Genomic DNA, 3,073 nt, shown 5'->3' on the forward strand with positions numbered 1-3,073 from the left:
GATCTTGAGACTTTGACTGACTGCTGGTAGTCGGTTGGAATCTGTTGAATCTGTTGAACTTGGATGTTGTTGGTGGACCTGACCAAGCAGAATGTTTCTTTTTTGTATTTCTCTTCCTGTGGGGGCACGCTCAGTGCACCCACCGGGTGTAGCCCCCGAGCCTCTATCGGACTAGATGAGTCCGGCAGAGGGTTTAGACTTCCAGTGCTTGTCATGTTGAATGTTTGTTGAATCTGCATTATATGATTTCTGGATCAAAGTCAAGTCTCCGAGTGTATTTTTTAACTTAGGCGATACGGGGTCGTAGCTAAGTTCCCGAGTGTGGAGCGTGTCTGTACTCGGAGTAGTTTTAACTTAGGCGATACAGAGTCGCAGCTAAGCCTCCGCGTGTGGAGCGTGTCCGCACTCGGAGTTGTTTTTAACTTAGGCGATACGGAGTCGCAGCTAAGTCCCCGAGTGTGGAGCATGTCCGCACTCGGAGTTGTTTTTAACTTAAGCGATGCGGAGTCGCAGCTAAGCCTCCGAGTGTGGAGCATGTCCGCACTCGGAGTTGTTTTTAACTTAGGCGATACGGAGTCGCAGCTAAGTCCACGAGTGTGGAGCATGTCCGCACTCGGAGTTTCTTTTCAACTTAGGCGATGCGGAGTCGCAGCTAAGCCCCCGAGTGTGGAGCATGTCCGCACTCGGAGTTGTTTTTAACTTAGGCGATATGGAGTCACAGCTAAGTCCCCGAGTGTGGAGCATGTCGGCACTCGGAGTTGCTTTTTAACTTAGGCGATACGGAGTCGCAGCTAACCCCCCGAGTGTGGAGCATGTCCGCACTCGGAGTTGTTTTTAACTTAGGCGATGCGGAGTCGCAGCTAAGCCCCCGAGTGTGGAGCATGTCCGCACTCGGAGTTGTTTTTAACTTAGGCGATGCGGAGTCGCAGCTAAGTCCCCGAGTGTGGAGCATGTCGGCACTCGGAGTTGCTTTTTAACTTAGGCGATACGGAGTCGCAGCTAAGCCCCCGAGTGTGGAGCATGTCCGCACTCGGAGTTGTTTTTAACTTAGGCGATACGGAGTCGCAGCTAAGTCCCCGAGTGTGGAGCATGTCGGCACTCGGAGTTGCTTTTTAACTTAGGCGGTACGGAGTCGCAGCTAAGCCCCCGAGTGTGGAGCATGTCCGCACTCGGAGTTGTTTTTTTAACTTAGGCGATACGGAGTCGCGGCTAAGTCCCCGAGTGTGGAGCGTGTCCGTACTCGAAGTATTTTTTTAACTTAGGCGACACAGAGTCGCAACTAAGCTGAGTGGTGTCGCGCGTGACAGCCGAATGATGAAGACGTGCCACACGGAGTGGCGATGCGCATGGCATCCGAGTGAGGTAGACAAGTCCGACGAAGTGGCAACACGCGGCGCGTCCAAGTGATGTATGTCGAGGAGGCGTCCGACCCACTGACGGCACGTGGGGCGGCCGTGTCCACTACGTCATCGAAGGAGCTTCCTTACACGTGAAAACGTATGAATGATCGTTGCGGCGACTGAGCCTGAGCAACGACGAGGATGGCGCACGGATGCGTCGAGTAACCTGTGTATGAAAAATAGCACAAGCCAGCATAAAAAATTATCAAAGTAATATGATCTTTTCTGAGGTAGTTTGTGTAAATAACACCCATAGACGCCCACTGGGTGTGCTAGGTGGTTGTACTTGTGCAGGATCCGACTGTACTTATGCAACTGAAGGATTCGACTGAACTCGTTTGAGTACTGGACCAAAACGAAGCGGAAGTGGAGTGTTCTCACATAAAAATAAACAACGAGTGCAGAGGTACACTTCGGTGGCGTGGCCTCCGAGTGAACGTCATGTGCGACTTCCTCGATACTCGGTAATGCGGAAGCAACTATTTAATTGAATGAAGCATATGGAGAATAACTTAGCTTTCTGACGGCGCGGGAGCAGCCGAGTGATGAAGGAGCGACCAACTGAGTGAAGGTGCGCGGAGCGACCGAGTGATGCAGGTCTGTCTCGCCGAGTGGCGGCGAGCGGGGCAGCCAGGTTACGAAGGAGCGTCCAGTCAAGCGACGGCGCGAAGGAGCGTCCCGCCGAGTGAAGGCGTGCGGGGCGACCGAGTGTCGAAAGAGCATCCGGTCGAGTGACGGCGCGAAGGAGAGTCCCGCCGAGTGACGGCGTGCGAGGCGACCGAGTGCCGAAGGAGCGTCCAGTCGAGAAACGGTGCGAAGGAACGTCCCGCCGAGTGACGGCCTGCGCGGCGACCGAGTGTCGAAAGAGCATCCGGTCGAGTGACGGCGCGAAGGAGAGTCCCGCCGAGTGACGGCGTGCGGGGCGACCGAGTGTCGAAGGAGCATCCAGTCGAGCGACGGTGCGAAGGAGCGTCCCGCCGAGTGACGGCCTGCGCGGCGACCGAGTGTCGAAGGAGCGTCCAGTCGAGCGACGGTGCGAAGGAGCGTCCCGCCGAGTGACGGCGTGCGGGACGACCGAGTGTCGAAGGGGCGTCCAGTCGAGCGACGTGCGAAGGAGCGTCCCGCCGAGTGACGGCGTGCGGGGCGACCGAGTGTCGAAAGAGCATCCGGTCGAGGGACGGCGCGAAGGAGAGTCCCGCCGAGTGACGGCGTGCGGGGTGACCGAGTGTCGAAGGAGCGTCCAGTCGAGCGACGGTGCGAAGGAGCGTCCCGCCGAGTGACGGCCTGCGGGGCGACCGAGTGTCGAAGGAGCGTCCAGTCGAGCGACGGTGCGAAGGAGCGTCCCGCCGAGTGACGGCGTGTGGGGCGACCGAGTGTCGAAGGGGCGTCCAGTCGAGTGACGGTGCGAAGGAGCGTCCCGCCGAGTGACGGCGTGCGGGGCGACCGAGTGTCGAAGGAGCGTCCAGTCGAGCGACGGTGCGAAGGAGCGTCCCGCCGAGTGACGGCGTGCGGGGCCACCGAGTGTCGAAGGAGCATCCGGTCGAGTGACGATGCATGGTGATGCTGAGTGATCTGCATGTTGATTGTTTGAACGCAAATTCTATCTGCATGTTGTTTCTAGCTCGAACGGAATGTCCGTCCGGGTAAAGTGTTATGGACAGATGTTAAATTGC

Source organism: Hordeum vulgare, chromosome 1H (assembly GCF_904849725.1).
Source record: "Hordeum vulgare subsp. vulgare chromosome 1H, MorexV3_pseudomolecules_assembly, whole genome shotgun sequence".
Classification (NCBI taxonomy): domain Eukaryota; kingdom Viridiplantae; phylum Streptophyta; class Magnoliopsida; order Poales; family Poaceae; genus Hordeum; species Hordeum vulgare.